Source organism: Euphorbia lathyris, chromosome 2 (assembly GCF_963576675.1).
Source record: "Euphorbia lathyris chromosome 2, ddEupLath1.1, whole genome shotgun sequence".
Taxonomy (NCBI): Eukaryota; Viridiplantae; Streptophyta; class Magnoliopsida; order Malpighiales; family Euphorbiaceae; genus Euphorbia; species Euphorbia lathyris.
The window spans coordinates 768,072-787,687 of NC_088911.1; positions in this window are offsets into that span (position 1 = coordinate 768,072).

Below are 19,616 nucleotides of genomic sequence, written 5' to 3' on the forward strand. Positions count from 1 at the left end.
CCAAACATGACTTTGAATTGAATATGCCCGGACTTTGCTATCACCCATTCCACTAACTCGTCTACAATGCTCAATCTCTCCTTGCCCATGGCCCACATCGAACGGAATATCCCGGCGACATTTGTCAACCCATATCATAGCGAACCCAAGCACACATATAGTAGCTTCTCCCTCACATTAGGTTAACAATTCCGAAACTTCAAGACTTGCCACTTTGCTAACTTGGCCATTGCTCCCCAAGTCTTGAATTTCTCCTACCTCCTCAACATCTCTCGGGTGGCTATCCCCATTCATCAAAGACTTCGTAAACCTCACTCTCTTCATCACAAGATCGCTTCTTATTGACTCCTCATAAGGTTGATGCTTCCTCAACGAGTGCAACACGTACCCGCACACATTCATGTCAATAAGGCACACAAGAGTGAATTCCGGATGTACCAAGTCTTGACTTCTTTCCATCTTCTCTATATTCCACGGGGAGCCATTCCCCTTCAACAAACGATCACCAAAGCCCACAACAAGATCAACCCTTATGGTCCCATCATAGGAAATGTTCTCCCTCCACATAAAGGTCACATTCCTCACAACAATATCATCTCTCATGGGCTCATCATAGCGAGTGTTCTCCTTCAACATGAAGCTCACACTCCTCAAAACAAGATCACCCCTCATGGGCTCATCATATGGATGATTCTCCCTCAACATACACAACTAAGCTTCCAACACATATATTTCAACAAAGCACAAAAGAATAAGTTCAGATTTTACCCCATGAGTGACTCGATTTTTTTGCATGTGGTATGTGATAGGCATCTCGGTGCTATCAATAGGCATCAAGGAGCACCCTTCATCCTCCTCTCTAGAGCTCAACTCACCATGTGTAATGCTAGGTGCACTATCTCCCGGATCCCAAGCTATGTCATGTGATAGCTTCCTCAAAGGTGGAAGCCCTTTAAGAAGCCCTTTAGGTGGCTCATTGAAAGACACGTGCTTGTCACCCTTCAACCTCGGCTCTACTCCCTCACTTCCGACTTGGCTCTTCCCTTTATCAACTTCATTCCCCTCTTGGGATTTGACTTCATTAGGAGAGTGGCTAGCTATTTCAGCCATGGAACCCAAATCAAGATGACTCAATGTCTCACCCGTTCCACCAATGCACCCATTCACATTCAACTCCCGAGTTGGACAATCTCCCAAATTGGTCTCCCTCTTCTTACTTGGAGAACTCTTCAAAGGTATAAGGACATATCGGATTCCGCCTTTGCGTATGGTGTAGGTGTTGCTTCTTCCCGCATGTGAGGCATCACAATCAAATTGCCATGCCTACCAAGTAGCACATCACAAGCATCCATCTCCACAACATCACACATAGCTTCATCCCCATAAGCTCCAATAGTGAAAGGAACTTTACACCAATGAGTAACTTGAAGCTTTTCCACTTCGTTGACCCAACCAAGGCGGTAAGGTCTAGGATGTGGCTGGGTAACCAACCCAAACTTGATCATGGCGGACCGACTAATGATATTCACTTGGCTTCCTCCGTCGATCACCATCTCACACTTCTTCCCAAGAACTAAGCATCGAGTTTTAAATAACCGATGGCGTTGACTAGGCTCCTCCTCACTAGGCATTGGCACCCTAGTCACCAAATACACATTATGCTCATTGCCATCATCATCAATTTCATAAGTGTCTTCATCTTGGTTCCACTCAACACTTCTTGACTCATCCTCATCTTGGAACCGATTCTCTTTTTCATCATAAGCATCTTCATTTCGGTCCCACTCTACATTTCCCGACTCATAGTCATCTCGGAACCGACCTTCATCATACTCATCATAAGCTCCTTCGTTCTGGTTCCCCTCTACATTTTCCAGCTCATCATCATGATGGAACCTACTTCTAGCATACACATAGATATCTTTATTGTAGTTCCGTTCAACATCCTCCAACTCATCATCATAATAGAATCTACACTCATTATCTTCATAAGGAGCCCCGTGTCGATCCCACTCAACACGCCGATGCTCACTCACATCATAGTAGACTCTATCTTCGTCTTCCTCATAAGCGGCCCCATATTGGTTCCACTCAATGCCTCGACGTTCATCCTCCCCATGGTAAACTCTACCATCTTCATCATGATCAAGCTCATAGGCACTATGACAAAGTTCACCATCTTCATATATCTCACCTACGGAAGCATGCTCTCTCTCTTCAACCTCATCCTCGAATTCACCTTCACAATAATCATACTCCTCATGTCTTACTAGCTCATTCTCGGATTGGTTCTCCTCTTCATCAATCTCCTCTTCTAACTCATCTTCTTCATGGTCATGCTCAAATTCATGTCCATCTTCGTCAACGATCCGCCTTTTCCCACGACCTCTCGTTTCCTTCCACCTCTCTCTATAGTTTAAGCCGGCTAAACCATTTGAATAGCTACCCGACCCAAACGACATGTTAGACCCAACTATAGTTGAACCATCAACATCTCTCCCGTCACCATAGCCATCAACCTCCACACATAGACTAACTTCTTTATGCACCTCAAGGAGATTAATAAGCCCAAGATCACTCTCCCATTCCTCAAGGATAATACCCCCACTTTCCTCAACCATACAAACAAGATTATGCTTAAGGGGTATTTTATCAAACACATGGGGAGCATCCCTTGCAATATGGATTTTTCCAACATCCTCACCTACAAGCAACCTCTCCTCCTCATCCACACATGCATTTAAATCCTCATCAATAATTTCATTAACAATAACTTCACAAGAAGGATTTAAATCCACTTCAACACCACAAACATCATCACCAACATCTTCCATGACAATAGGAATATCCAAAACTTCAATATTAGAGATTAGAAGCTTAAGAGTTACCTTTACCACATGTGGTGGAGAAAAGATTAGTGATGGATCTTTAGGAGGAACCTCCATGGTAGGTTGAGAAGATTTTCGGTATCCTTGCTTGAGATTCTCTACGGACGTCGCCATCTCTCTCATTAGCCCTTTCATCACACGAAAATCATCATTGTCATTTTCTTGCTGCCTTCTCATGGTGGCGTTGAGTCTCTCCAACAGTTTGAAGGTTTCTTCATATCTTGGAGATAAGTTTGGTTGAACCATAGTCGAAAGAAGTCTCCGGTCAAGGAAAACGATCGGCTCTGATACCAACTGATACAGCGCAGAATCCACTGAGAGTTTTAAACCGTAAACTCACAAAGGCTAACAACTTCTCTAGCTAGCTAGAAGGAGTGGATCCCAAATTCATGGACTAAATCCATAGGAATAACAAAATCCCCATTGTTGAAGGATAAACCTTAACAAAGCTTCTTGAAGAAGAGTTTTAATTTGATTGATAAAAAGTTAACCATTACAAAGAGAAAGAGATGAATTTATATCATCTCAAAAACCTAGGACAAATTACATAAAAGGATAACCTACATAATTAATGGAAAGAGTAAAGCTAGGGGTAGAATTGGTAGTACGTATAAGGGGTGGCAGTCTTGTAATGGAGAGAAGTGGTCCATAGTATTCAAGAACTTGTTGAGGAAGTCTTCTCCAGATGGGACACGCCCCGCGTGTTTAAGCGTCTGAACTTCGAGGCTCTTGGTCGATGGCTTTACGCGTGGCGTCCTCGAAAGTGCGCCCCGCGTACTTGTCCTCCTGGCCAGACTCACTTAGGAAGCTCACTCCACGCCCCGCGCCTTGGAGACACGCCCCGCGTAGTTGACCTCCTGGGTAGCATTTCTTTCGGACGTCTCATATGCGCCCCGCGTATGAGTAAGTGCGCCCCGCGTGTCTTGATGACTGCCGCTGCTTCTTCTTCCTTAGATGGCTCTCCATAGCCCTTGTTAGCTTTGGCACTAAGCTCCTCGTGCCCAGTGGAAAGATGCCCTCATCATATATATATATATATATATATATATATACCTTTCAATCAATCAACTAGAAGTCATCTCTTCTAACTTTTATAGCTAAATACTAAACCTTTTCGTTTGCTAAGTACATGAACTTAGTTTTAAATGCATTAAGTTTCACCAAAAAAACTAAATGTCTCTAGATTTAAGTAATACTTTAATTGATGTCTTTTGATTTTTCTTACCACATACAATAACATTTTACAATGCAAAATAATCTATAAAATAATAAATATTGATTTATCGATAAATGACTTGGTGAACCCACGAAAAATAATCTAGATTTATCGATAAATGTCTCTAGATTTAAGTAATACTTTAATTGATGTCTTTGGCAGTCGCTAGAAGAGAACATGGTGAACCCACGAGTGTCCTATTTTACATTATGAGCACAACCAAGCTAATCACACCATCCTTGTAGGGTTGAAATTCTTTTAAGAAAGCTTATTTTATTTGTATAAATTTATTGGGACAAATAATGAAAATTTTCAATCAAATCAATTAATTGCATAAATGAATAAACGTTAATAAATTGAATTACAAATACATCCGGACATTCTCGTGTATTTGTTCACAATACATCGAGCTTGATTTTCACTCTATAAGAAAACAAGTCAATCTGGAAAAGAATAGCATGACACACATCTCGTGTGCCAGTCTCATGCTATGCTTTGCACAAAATTATGAGATTACAGAATTAATATGACTCAGTATCATTTAATTAATTGACTACTAGTGTCATTAAAAAGGAATCTTTTATATATTACATAATTCTAAGCTCATGTAAAGCTTGTTTTGAGATGTAATTACATATGAAATTAACTATTAATTATAGCAAAGTGGACATGTAGCTTTAAATTTCTGTTGACGTCTAGCTTTAAACCATGACTCCATACAGGCTGAATGGAAAATATCACCGCAAGGAAGAATCAGAATGGTTTCAGTTTCTACAAAGTCTTCTGCGCAAGCAAAACAAGTAGTTTGAATATGATCTCCAACATGATAAGGCAGTTGAGGATATAAATGTAATAACTCAATATTTGTTCTTGATCCGGTTCCAACTATTCTTTTTCCATAATAAAATTTCACTATTGCTTGATGTCTATTAGCAAGATATGCTTGATATAACCAGCGTAGCATATATATTATAATTCCAACAACTAATAATGTGCTGACAATTATAATACTCGTGACGGATGCAGGGGAAATCTTATTTTGATCATCAGTCTACAAAATAACAGAAATTAAAAAAAAAAATTAAAATCCTAAATTGAGATTTTAATGGAAAAACTACATATTACCAGTTTAAAAGTGAATGATAAATACCTCACTACCATAGCCCATCTTATCTTTGAGCTTTTCTTCTTCAAGAGAAAGGAGAATCGCTGTAATTGAATGCTAAGCTTGAAAATAAAAAGAAAAGAGAATGGTTGTAGTTGAATAATGAGCATGAAATAAACTCATATGCTTGTATTTATAGTGTTGCAAAACACCTTTAATATCTGTTGCAAAATGAACACCTTTAATATCTGTTGCAAATCAATTGAAGTACATCGATCAATATAGTTAATTGACTACTTTTCCCTCAAAATCTCAGAAGTAATTTACATTTTAAGAATCCATTGTTTTTCAAAACTAGAAATAAAACAACTCAAATTTCACTTAAATAGTATCTACTTATAATGATAAGGATAATTTCAAAACCAATTCGTGTGTTTTAACTCGGTATCTATGATTTTTAGGGGTGTTTGGTTGCTGCTTTTCATGTTCCTGTTTGCGTTTTCATTTCAACAATGAGGGTTCTAAGTGTTTGGTTGATGATCCATCCTTTTTAGAAAACCAGCCAAATTTGACTGTCAACCACCTCAAAATAGAAAATTTCAAGAATTGATTATATTTTATCAACCTTTTTATTTTTTTAGTCATTTATGTATTGTTTGCTTAGAAGAGACAAAATTAATATTTAGAGAGAGAAAACTCTAAAAATATTGATTTTGGAAAATAAAAAATGTAGTCGGATAGTAAATAATTAGTGGCCTAGTATATAGTTGGTCTTTTTAAAAAATCGATCACATGGTTAACCGGCCGAATTAATCTTAATGGATTGTTTAACCGACCATGTGTACCCCTAGTAATTATGTGGTACTAAATAAATTTAATTGCTCAAATGTTTTTTTTGAAATTTTTAAAATTAATTTTCATAATTATTAGGTATTTTAAAACATTTTCTATAATTTGATTTAGATGGATACCAAATTTATCCAACTATTATTCCAACAATTTAGATGGAATACAACTAATATAATCCAAATGTTTAGAATTCTCTATATGGGAAAATATTAAAATTGTATTGCACATAAAAGTTTTTCATGTTATCTTTTAGAATTTATTTTACCAAATCAACTATATATATCCTAAGCTAAATACAATCGTAGGTGTAAGTCGTTGTTTTCTATCACTTGCTGATGATGATGCTGAGTCAACAAGTCAGCGTAATTGTAAGTCAACCCGTCAGCAAGAGTAAAATCAAGAAGTCGGAATGCTGAGTTATCAAGTCAGCATGGCTGTGGTCAGCATGGTACTGAGGTGATAATACAGGTCAACATGGTCTTGCTGTGTTACCACTGGTCAGTAGGTCTTGCTAAGTTTGTACATTTTTTAGTAAGGATATTTTGGGTATTTTCACAACCTTGTAAAGGCTATAAAAGGTCTGGGTTGGGAAGTAGTTTCATACGAGAGATTCTTAGACTAAGTCATAAGTGTACACTGTGATAATCTGAATTGGGGATTGGGAAAACACGAGAGTTTCTGGAAAAGGAGAAACTGTTTCAATCTTGTTGTAATCTCCATTGATTAGTGAAGTTGCTGGATGTAGGCAGTTAAGCCGAACCAGAGTAAATTCTGTGTGTATTCTTTTGATTGTTGTTTCAAGATCCAATCTGTGATCTTTGTGTACTTTGTTTCTCTGTGTGGTTGATTGATCGTTCGAAGCGTAGTTCAACAATTGGTATCAGAGCTAATCAAGAACAGAGCAATGGGTTTTACAAAGATCGAGATCGAACGTTTCAATGGTAAGGGAGATTTTGCTCTATGGAGACAGAGGATGAAGGCAATCTTGGTTCAAATGAAGGTTGCGAAGGCTCTGAAGGGCGAGAAGGAATTTCCGGCGACAATGACGAAGGAGGAGAAAGAAGATCTTCTTGAATTGGCTTACAGTACGATCGTCCTGTATCTTGGCGATAAAGTGCTAAGAGAAGTTTCGAAGGAAACCTCAGCTGCTGGGGTTTGGCTCAAGCTTGAACAGTTGTACATGACGAAGACACTTACCAATCGGGTTTATCTAAAGGGAAAGCTTTTCGGCTTCAAGATGAACGAGGACAAGCCAGTTGAAGACTATCTTGATGATTTCTCAAAGATCATAATTGACCTAGAGAACATAGAGGTAAAGATTGAAGATGAAGATCAGGCCATAATGATCTTGAATTCTTTACCCCAATCTTTCAGTCATTTTGTTGAAACCATGAAGTACGCTAGAGAAACACTAAGTCTGGAAGAAGTTCTGATGGCGTTAAAGTCAAAACAGATTGAGGCCAACACCAACACTGAAGCTGCAGAAGGATTATTTGTTCGTGGAAGGTCTGAGAAAAAGGACTCTCACAAGCCAAAGAATAAGAACGGGAAAAAGTCCAAGACTCCATCCTCAAGTAACAAAGAAGGCAAGGTCTACAAGTGTTTCCAATGCCATAAGGAAGGACACTTCACGAAAAACTATCCTGAGAGGAAGAAGAGTCAAGGTCAGCCTAAAGATCAATGCGAAGCCGCTGTGGTAGAAGAAGGTTATGAGAGCGCTTAGGTCCTTGCTGTCACTGATAAAGATCCAAACACTGACTGGATCTTGGACAGCGGATGTACGTTCCATATGACTCCTAACAGGACGTGGTTCGAAGACTTTCAAGAGGAAGGTGGGAGGGTTCTTCTAGGCAACAACAAGTTGTGCAAGGTACTGGGTCAAGGCTCCATTAGGCTGAAGATGTTCGATGGTCAAGAAAGGATTATGACCGGTGTGAGGTATGTGCCAGAACTGAAAAGAAATTTAATTTCTTTGGGTACGCTTGATAAACAAGGATACAATTATAGAGCCGAAGGGGGTATCATAAGGATATCTAGAGGACCTTTAGTTGTTATGAAAGGTACCATGAGTAATGGCCTATACACACTCCTAGGTAGTACTGTGTTAGTCTCTACCGCAAATCTCACCGAGTCTAAAACTGATAGAACCAATCTTTTGCACCTTAGACTAGGTCACGTGAGTGAAGTTGGTTTACATGAACTTAGGAAGCAGGGTTGTCTTGGTAAAGATCACATAGGAAAGATAGATTTCTGTGAGAACTGTGTCTTAGGGAAGTCTAGTAAAGTCAAGTTTCCTAAGTCATCAATACATAGAACCCAGGACATTCTTGAGTACATTCACTCTGACCTATGGGGGCCAACAAGAACTAAGTCTCATGGTGGGAGGACCTATTTTATGACTCTTATTGATGATTACTCTAGAAGAGTATGGGTTTATATTCTAGCTCATAAGAATGAGGCTTTGCAAACGTTCAAGGATTGGAAAGTGTTAGTGGAAAACCAAACAGGAAAGAAAATCAAAAGGTTGAGAACCGACAATGGTTTGGAGTTTCTTGACAAAGATTTCATCACTTTGTGCAAGAAGTCAGGTATAACTAAACATCATACCGTTCCTGGAACTCCACAGCAGAATGGCCTAGCAGAGAGGTATAATAGGACTATCCTAGAAAGAGTTAGGTGCATGTTAATCCAATCCAGTCTCCCTAAGTCTTTCTGGGATGAAGCAGTGCAAACTGCGTGTTACCTAATCAATAGGTGCCCATCATCTGCTATAGGTTTTAAAACACCTATGCAAATGTGGTCTGATTACCCAGAGGATTATGAAAAACTTAGAGTGTTTGGTTGTTCAGCTTTTGCACACGTTAGACAGGGAAAATTAGAACCTCGGGCTCTAAGATGTGTTTTTATAGGCTACCCTATAGGAGTCAAGGGCTATAAGTTGTGGTGCCTAGAATCTGGTTATAAGAAATCCATAGTCAGCAGAAATGTTGTGTTCAATGAGATGGATTTTCCTTATCGGAAAAACCAAGAAAAAACTCAGTTAGAACCGAGTAGTCCTAAGTCCATTCAAAACCTTGAGAGTGTTAAGAATGAGGTGGAGCTTGAAGAAAATAGTGAAAACACCCGTAAAACCGAGCAAGAAGTCAGTGATGGTAATGATACTGAGTCCAGTCAAAGCTATAGACTTGTTAGAGACCGTGAAAGAAGAGTCCCTAGGGCCCCGGTTAGATATGGTTTTGAGGACCTTGTAGCTTATGCATTTAGTGTTGCTAAGGAAGTACAAGAGTCTGAACCTGTAACCTATAGGGAAGCTGTGAATTCGGTTGACAAGGAACAGTGGCTTAACGCTATGAAGGATGAGATAAAATCCCTTGATAAAAATGAAACTTGGATTTTGGTAGATAAACCTTTTGATAAGAAGTTGGTCGGTTCAAGGTGGGTGTTTAAAAGAAACGAAGGGATACCTGGTGTAGAGGAACCTAGGTTTAAAGCTAGGTTGGTGGCCAAAGGGTTTACTCAGCAGGAAGGTATAGACTTTAATGAAATCTATTCACCGGTTGTTAAACATAGGTCTATCAGGATTATTCTCTCTCTTGTAGCTCGTTTTGATCTAGAATTAGAACAGTTAGATGTCAAAATAGCTTTTCTTCATGGAAACCTGGATGAGGTCATATATATGCAACAACCAGAGGGTTTTGAAATAGGAGATAAAGACCAGCGGGTATGTTTGCTTAAGAAGTCTCTATATGGTCTGAAACAGTCCCCTAGACAGTGGTACATGAAGTTCGATGAGTTTATGATAAGTCAGGACTTTCATAGGTCTAGTTATGACTGGTGTGTGTATAGTAGAGACCTTAGTGATGGCTCTAAGATTTATCTCTTGTTATATATTGATGACATGCTTATAGCTTGTCAAAACAAAGCAGCCATAAATCAGTTAAAGGCACAACTAAACACACGGTTTGAGATGAAGGATCTCGGGTCAGCACGGAAAATTTTAGGGATGCAAATTTCTCGAGACAGAGGAAGAAAGAAGCTATTCCTAAGTCAGTCAGTTTATCTGAGCAAGGTGTTAGAACGTTTTGGTATGACGAATTCAAAGGCCGTTCTCACTCCACTTGCAAGTCACTTCAAGCTGAGCAGTAAGCAAAGTCCTCAAACTGATGAGGAAAAGGAAGACATGGAGAGGGTGCCATATTCGAGTGTTGTAGGCTGTCTAATGTTTTCGATGGTCTGTACACGTCCAGATTTGGCTCATGCTGTGAGTCTCATCAGCAGGTTCATGGCAAATCCGGGAAGAGCTCATTGGTCAGCGGTGAAGTGGGTGCTGAGGTATGTCAAAGGCTCACTGAGTAAAGGTTTGAGTTATGGTGGAGCTGAAGCCCTAGTGGATGATATAGCAGGTTTTGTTGATTCTGATTATGCTGGTAGCATTGACACCAGAAAATCCCAAACCGGGTACGTATTCACTGTGTTTGGAACTGCAATAAGTTGGAGGGCAAGTCTACAGTCAGTTGTGACTTTGTCAACAACCGAAGCTGAGTTTATTGCTGTTACAGAGGCAGTAAAAGAAGCTATGTGGCTGAGAGGAGTCTTAACGGAACTTGGAGTGACACAGATTGATGGTTTGAAGATTTACTGTGATAGCCAAGGAGCTATACATCTGTCAAAACATCAAGTTTTTCACGAGCAATCCAAACACATAGATGTGAGAATGCATTTCGTCAGGGATGTGATTAGCACTGGTACTGTTCAGGTGGTGAAAGTGGGAACTGAGGATAACCCAGCCGACATGCTGACCAAATCTGTTTCAAGTAATAAATTTGAACATTGCTTGAAACTGGTTAGGATGGTCAGTGGTCCTTGAGTGTATTTTCTTCACTAGTTGATGGAGTGATTAGAAAGACAAGGTGGAGATTGTAAGTCGTTGTTTTCTATCACTTGCTGATGATGATGCTGAGTCAACAAGTCAGCGTAATTGTAAGTCAACCCGTCAGCAAGAGTAAAATCAAGAAGTTGGAATGCTGAGTTATCAAGTCAGCATGGCTGTGGTCAGCATGGTACTGAGGTGATAATACAGGTCAACATGGTCTTGCTGTGTTACCACTGGTCAGTAGGTCTTGCTGAGTTTGTACATTTTTGAGTAAGGATATTTTGGGTATTTTCACAACCTTGTAAAGGCTATAAAAGGTCTGGGTTGGGAAGTAGTTTCATACAAGAGATTCTTAGACTAAGTCATAAGTGTACACTGTGATAATCTGAATTGGGGATTGGGAAAACACGAGAGTTTCTGGAAAAGGAGAAACTGTTTCAATCTTGTTGTAATCTCCATTGATTAGTGAAGTTGTTGGATGTAGGCAGTTAAGCCGAACCAGGGTAAATTCTGTGTGTATTCTTTTGATTGTTGTTTCAAGATCCAATCTGTGATCTTTGTGTACTTTGTTTCTCTGTGTGGTTGATTGATCGTTCGAAGCGTAGTTCAACAGTAGGAATAGATGAAATTTTTTAAATGTAATTAATTAAACTCAAAAAGTAAAAATTAATGTTATGTATCTTTTGGTGCAGTTTACATATTTGTTTCCATATGAATTGTATTAAATTAATAATTGCAAGTTTTACAAAGAAAAAAAAGTCTGATTAAAAAAAGAAGGTAGTTAAGTTATTTACTTCAAAATTAAAAGCAGATTTTTTAATTGAGAAATAAAGATATGAAAGCAAATGGTATCCATTCATATTATACAAATATGGAAGAATTGAATTTACAATCATCCATGCAAAAAGTAATGGTAAAAATATGTGTATATTGTTGCAGAGAGTTTTTTAAGAAATGTTTAGAGAAAAGTCAAAGAAAAAATTCTGGTTTTATCAATTTAAAGTAAAAAAATATGGTTTTATCAATTTATAAGTAAAAAAACTATGATTATTATTATTCTTTCCTACATAAAAGAAGGGCATATGTTTTATGTAGTTGTTTTACATATAGAAAAGCATATTCAATTCAATTAAAAAAAAAAAATATAACATGAAAAGAAGAATAAAACTCCACATAGATTAAACAAAAAAAAAGATTAAATAAATTACATATTTCTCGTAAATCTATATTTTACAAAAAAAAAAACTAGTTGTTATCTTGTTTTCATAATTTATGACATTCGAGACATTCGAATCTGATTCGAGTCTACCAATCTCGTATATCTAGTGATTACGGACAAGATAAAACGTCTTCGCACTTGCTAAACTAGTTTGTTGCCAATAGTTGATTCGTTGGACGAATAGTAACCTTTAAAATTCCCAAGAACTTTGGTAATACAAAAAATTACAATTTGATTAATAAAAAACTGATTCTAACCATTAAAATAGACCTTTAAATACCAGTTTAAAAGTTAATGGTATAAATAAATAAATACCTCACCACCATAGCCCATCTTTATCTTTTAGCTTTCCTTCTTCAAAGAAAGAAAATTGGCAGCAAGTAGTTGAATATTGAGCATGAAAATAAACTCAAATAGTTGTATTTATAGTGTTGCATATGAACACGTACTTAATATCTATTACCAGCCAATTGAGTTACATAATTGAATACTTTCCACACAAAATCTCAAAGTTAAATTACATAAGAATCCATTATTTTTCAAAACTAGAAAGAAAAATAAAACAAATAATGACTCAAATTTCACTTAATTAGTGTCTACTTATAATGATAAGGATAATTTCAAAAACAATTCGTGCGCTTTCACTAATTTATAGATGGGTGTCTATAATTTTTAGGGGGTGTTTGGTTTTTGTTTGCCTTCTCATTTCAAAATAAGAGTTTTAAGTGTGTGGTTATTGATCTCCTGTTTATATTTTAGTAGAAGCAGATGATCCCTGTTTTTTGGAAAACCATCTTTTTCCAACAACAAACAGTCGATCTCAAAATAGAAAATTTCAAGAATTGATAATATTTTATCAACTTTTTTTATTTTTTTAGTCATTTATATGTTGTTTGCTTAGGAGGGACAAAATTAATATTTAGAAAGAGAAAATGATTTTGGAAAATAAAAAATATAGACTGGACTAGTATATGTTAGTGTATATCAGTACATTAGAGTCCTACTCCAATTCTTATTCTCTATGGTTATCTATTGTACCTCTCATTTAGGTTCAATCACATAGACTTAGTATAGGACTCTAAGTCTCTTTTCTATATATATATATAAACCTATTTTACATCAATAAAATATACTTACTCAAATTACACTTATTAGCGTCTACATTAGACTTGTTTCGAATGTCTCGTGTGATACTTAAATAACAATAAAATTAGCTTTTCAGATTTTCAATAATGTAATGCTAAAATTGATCTTGTTTGAAAATGTTAGGTTTAATTTGTTACATTTTATATGTTAAGGTTAACTCAGCGCTTCTTAAAAAAAACTTTAAGGTCAGAATTAATTTTACTCCCTTTATATTTTATACTAACAGTTATCAAACTAATAAAAAATATTCAAAGTTCAGAAACAAATTGTCAGAATATATTATAGAAATTTTGTCAAAAAAGAGAAAAATAAAAACAACTAGTGAAAAGCTTAAAAATAGTTAAAGTTCTCTATGTAGTTTCTCGTTTTAGTTGCACTACTTTGCTTTTTCTATTATGTAGTTTTGGAATAAAAATTAATAATTTGCCCTTTTCTTTTAAGAATTAATAATATTTATATTATTGGAGAAAATTTTATAATTTTTCATGTGTATAAATCAAACCTTACAAGATTTACAAAGAGACTAAAATGACTAGAAAAAAAAGTCATAAAAAACATAAAAAAAACACAAAATAACAATGAAACATATACGTCTCGTAAATCGGAATGTGCAGAAAAGTAGTTGCAATCCAATCTTCAATATTTAGGTTGTTTTGAATATTCGGATTTGAGTCATTTATTTTTATGCAACCACGTAGACCTATTGATCCACAAACAAGATAAACTATTTACGCTCTTACTAAATTCGGAAAAGGTATAAAAAACAGAATAATATAGAGCAAATGCAATTAAGGTTGATAAATAGACTAGAGAAAATATAGAAAAACCGACTAAAAAACAACAAAGTAAAACACATAAAATCTAACCCGGTGGGAGTAGGAAAAAGGAAGATGATAACATCCGAAAATAACTTTGAGGACCAAAGAAGCAATTAGCCAAAACGACTACGTATTGAGATAAACAGAGAACAATGGCATATCGAGCAAGCCATCCACGTGACGAGTCCCGAGGATTCCGCCACAAGCTATCCATGGTCAAACCTATGGGAAGATCCGCCATCACACCTTGATCCGCCCCATAACGGCAGGATTAACTCATAACAAATCTTATTAATACCTCATTAATGAGATACTTCAATACGCCTCATAACTACCATTAATTGGGCATTAATGGAGGCTTTCCAGTATCCAAGGAGTTACGACTCCACGACTATAAATAGCTTACATCCCAAGCTATTGAGGTACACACATTCCGAATTCCCTATTTTATCTTTATTGTTTTACTCTCAAATACAATACTGACTTAGGCATCGGAGCTTCCCCCCATCGAACCCAACGACGCCCCCACGGGGAAGGAATCCGATCAAGGATTTTGACACTAGTTATCAATTGGTGCGGTGAACGTGGAGGCCCTAATCACGAAAGGGCTTAGTCCACGGTTCTAAATGACGAGTGGGGATCCTAACCCAACAACGGGTACTGTAACACCATCGGTACCTCTTTCAACAAACCCCATCATTGGCTCCAATATACCTGATCCTAATGCGCCAGAGATCCATGGTGAAAGAAGTATGTCTCCGGAAGCATTTTGGGACATGTGTGAAGGCGCAGTTGGGAAAGAATTTGGACCCGTTATGGCAGGACGGCTAAGAGCACAAGTTGCACACCTGGTGGCGGATGTAGGAGGAAATACAACCGGAACCACTCCGCAATTTGTTCGTCCACATGATCTCGGACCTACCTCCTCACGGCCAGATGATGCCTATTTCAGGCTAAGAAACTCATCATTCTTTCCCACTCGACCTTTGGATTCAATGGTAATCAATTCAGGATTGGCTGGCAGTGAACCATTAAACCGGGAGCTATTTCGAGACCCGCCTGGATGGGGTCGTGGAGGCAGCCATTTTTCCCTGAGTAATACCGCTAATCCAGGCATCACCATTAGCGAGCCCTACGGCCACATTGGGACATCCATAGACCCAACAATTCTGAATTTAGGGACTGGTCGCTCCAAAAGCAGGCATAGTAGACATGCAGAGAAAAGGCATAAAGATCGCAGACGAAAAGGACGATCCAAATCCCGTTCTCGGCACAGACATCGAATTAGGTCTGCCCATCGAGGCCGGTCACCACCACTCAGGCACGAAGAGAATCAAGGTCAGGCCGAACCCCTAAATAATAATATGCCACCACCAAACCCTCCTAGCGGAGGCGAACGGCCCCCTCCTTGCGGAGGCGGAAGACCACCCCCTAGGGGATACGGAGGCGGCGGAAGACGTTCACCTTCTGAACCTTCATCAAGCCCCAGTTCATCCTCTTCTTCCCAGAGTACCTTATCTCCTCGAAGAAGGCGACCTGGGAGAGATCGGAGATCGCTGGATGATCGAATCAGGGACATATTACAAAGGCAGAATGAGGAGAATGCAAGAAATAATGCATACGCCAACAGCGATTCGCCATTTGCCGCTTGGATAGAGCCTGAGGAGATCAATAGGCGCTTCAAAATCCCCAATATACCCTTGTATTCAGGTGAGGACAATCCTGAAGCACATGCCAAAAAATACAAAATGTTGTTGGGACTCAATCAAGCCACCGAGGCAGTGCTATGCAGAATGTTTATCACCATTCTAAAGGGTCCCGCCTATGATTGGTTCCAAACTCTCTCTCCTGGATCAATAAATAGATGGGATCAATTGAGTAGAGACTTCTGCGCCAAGTTTACAGGATGTATCCCGGCAGTAATGAAATCCAGAAAGCTGTTCGAGTTGAAACAGAAGCCAAATGAGCCTCTTCGAGAATATGTCGACAAATTCAACAAGCTATGCATTCGCGTGGTAGATGTGGATTCACGTGGTAGATGTGGATCTTGCCATAGCTGTCAAATCAGTGGTAAAAAAACACAACCTGTAAGAGCTTGCGGGTAGACCTGGTCAGAAACAAGCCAAGGAGCATAGCTGAGTTGATAGAAAGGTGTAAGGAATTCATGGAAGTCGATGACATCAACAGGGAATCCGCATCTCCTCAAAAGAAAGAAAAGGGCGAATCTCGAAGGAAAGACAAAGAGAAAGATAAAACCGCCGATTCATCCTCTCGAAATAGGCGAAGAAGCTCCAGGAACAAACCAGCATATACGCCATCGTTCACACCATTGAACGCCTCCAAAAGTGAAGTACGAATATGGCTTGAGAACAGCCAGCACAAGCGGACCATTTCATACCCCGAGCCAAAAGGGGGGAGTATACTAATACAAGGAAAAACCCTAAAAATTATTGCAAATATCACAGGAGGAACGACCACGAAACTAACGCATGCTGGGAATTGGCCAGGGAGATCGAAAGGCTTATTGAGAGAGGGAAACTTGACAGATTCGTTCAGAACGATCGAAGAGGAGAAGGTGGTAAACCCAAGGATGATTCCATAAAGAAGACAAAAGGAGTCATCAATGTCATCGTCGGCAGACCTGGTTATCAGCCCACAATGAAGAAAGCAAAACCACCGCTCTTGATAGGGCGGCTCTCAATCGCCCCTTTACCGATGTCGGACCACCGATTCCCCCACATGCGGATGCTCTCGTCATCACCATGGTAATAGAAGGCTGGGAAATGAAAAGGGTGATGATCGATACAGGTAGTTCATGCAATGTTATCACTAGAGGTGCATTTTCCAAGCTCAAGGTGGATCCAATTCAGATTGAAACAGTCATAGTAGACATCCTGGGGGTGACAGGACATACCATTCAGACAAAAGGGCAGGTGACACTGGAGTGTGAATTAGCGGATGAAGATCAAGTATGGAAGGGGGACCTTGAGTTTTCCATCGTAGATGGCCAGTTGGCATACAACATCATTCTGGGATGACCTTTTATCTCAGAAGTTTCGGCCCTCATCTCAATACACCACTTGACGATGTACATCCCCACCGCCAAGGGAGGTGTGATGATCCAGGGTAATCAGAAAGTGGCGCAAGAAACATACTCCGCTTCCTTATCAATTCGCCCTCAGTCTAAGGATGACGAAGAAGAGGAACTCATCACAACAGCCCTTGGGGACTGTTGAGCGATTTCCGCAAGTGCATGGTTTCGCTTGTAGTAATAAAAAGATATCGATCCTACAGAGAACGCTTTTTAACGAAAACTTATATTAATTCAGTTTAAATACGACTTAAGGTTTATTAAATAGATAAACGTTATTTGAAATTGGATTTGGTTTTGAAATTGCTTAGAAATAGAATTAGATTAAAGTATTTAGATGTTAGAAATTATTTCTGGTTAAAAGTGAATTTGCAAGACAGGGACGTTTAGAGCTTTTTAGAAAAGTAAACAAGTATGTTTTAAGCAAAGAAAACAACTTTAAACTTTGTATTTATTATAACGATGAAATAAATGACGGAACCTCTAATTTATAGGCTTTGAACTGTAGTCAATCTTCCTGCGGTCGGGCAAGACAGCTACCTTAACCAAATTAAAACTCTATCGAGATAGAAATTTGTTTAAGTTGTTCAACAAAGTTTTCTTGTAAAGATTATTAATTTAACTACGTTTTAAAGAAAACACCAACATCCACTTCAGACTCTTTTCTAAAGTGTTGCATAAAGATTTATCGAATAGAACGGACTTTATTAGATGAAATATTACCATTGACAACCTAAGATGAAAATGTTCAAGAATTAAAGATGTTTAGAACCATATTTATCATAGAACTACATATTTTATTTTTCAAATTACCATTAAAGTTGCTTAAAATATTATAAATTTTTGAAATTTGTTATTTTGAGGTCATCAACGTTCATTTTTAGGTATTAAGTAATCATAATATTAAAAAATGTAAACTTGAGCAATTTTTATGTTACGTGCAAATGAACAAAGTTTAGTCACAAGTGTAATTTGCCAAATTCTTGTTATATATAATAAAAAAACCATGTGGTTACATTTTTTTTTGTTAATTTGCGTGTTTTTAGTTCTTTTTTGTCCAAACGAAAACTAGGTTTTTTTTTTCAACCAGAAAATGACTGAGATTTTTCGACACTATAAAAAAACCATTAACAATCTCAAAATAGAAAATCCCAAGAATTAGAGTTATTTAGTACCACATGTACTATAAAAATAAATTTTTCATTTTACAAAAATATTCAGTTTCAAAACTTTCTCTCTAAACATGAGTAAATTACATCAATAGTACCTGAATTATACTCTAATTCATACTTTGGTACCTAAATTACATTTTGTGTCAAAAATATACTCAAACTTTGTACTGAACAATATAATATTTATGACCTAGTACAGTAAGTTAACTAGTAAAAATAATGATATGTCATGATTTGACCAGATTTTTAATTTAAATGTGGAAGTATAATTTTACCCTCCTTCCATCCTTTACTTTCCATTTCTATTAACCTGTCTAGAATAATTTCGTCCATTCTCTCTCTTATATTTCTCTCTCTAATTTTTTTTCTCTCAATGTCTCTGATTTCTCTCTCTTCTGCTTCTCTCTGTATTTTTTTTTTCTCTTCCTTCTCTACTCTAATTTTTGTCTTTAGATGTACATATTCAGTTCAATGTCCCTCTAAGCAAAGGTTTTCCAATATTTTTATTTTCTTATATTTAGAACAAAACTCAATTTCAATTTAATTCAAGTTCTTTTAAACAAAAATAAAAAATAAAAAAAATTCTAACTAAATCGAATATTAGTTTAAAAAAACTAAATCGAATATATAAAAGATGTCCATAGCACAATTTAAGCTTGAAAATTTGTCTTACAGGAATCAAATAATTAAATATAAGAAACCCTTTTGTTTTGTTTAATCTCAGTAATATGAGGCAGTTGTTTCTATGTGTCCAGCATCTCAGGAAGAAGATAAAGCAAAAAAAAAAATGAAGGAAGATGATTTATGTTGGCAAAACGCTATACATGTATAAATCGGTCCTTTAGTAACCTTGAAAAAGCCAATGATGACCATTTACCCCTTAAAGGGTTCGGACTTGCCCAAATAACAACCTAGAAGTGGAATCAGAGTCTCAAGTGAAAGAAAATGAAATTGCTCGAAATCGCTTGAAAGTAGGAGAGATCGGACGAAAAACTAGAGATTATCACTCGAAACAGAGACATGAGAGAGGTCTGAATGCGCCGGTTCCGGCAAACACCATGGTTGGTTAGGGTTCTTCCTTATGGAAGACCAGTGAGGAAGAAGATGAAAGGGGAGCAGAAGGGTCACGAAGATGATGTCCTTTTTTTTAGTTCGATCAGAATAAAGAAAGAGAAATAAAATTAGAGAGAGAAATCAGATGGATAGAAAGAGATACTGAATATTTTGGACTGATTAAAG